We start from the raw sequence: 304 nt of genomic DNA on the forward strand, positions 1-304 counted from the left end.
CAGTGAGTCCAAGACGCGAGTAAACCACGCCGACTCTTGTCATTGTGGTGACCACCGGCATGCAAGTGAAAGTTCTGGGAGACCAATTGCACACGCATTTGTGCACTCGTACACACGCGTACGGTGTACAGTACGTACACGTCTAGATAGATAAGTAGATGTACATTTAGTGGTGTATTATTTATAGAGTTGATGCGAATTCAGAAAGGGAATGCGATTTTGCATGTTGCTGTTATTAATATCTATATTTTTTTAAATTACTCCCAGGTGTTCTGTACACATACACTTGTGTAGGCTATTTTAT

The sequence above is a fragment of the Penaeus monodon genome, chromosome 30, assembly GCF_015228065.2.
Source record: "Penaeus monodon isolate SGIC_2016 chromosome 30, NSTDA_Pmon_1, whole genome shotgun sequence".
Taxonomy (NCBI): domain Eukaryota; kingdom Metazoa; phylum Arthropoda; class Malacostraca; order Decapoda; family Penaeidae; genus Penaeus; species Penaeus monodon.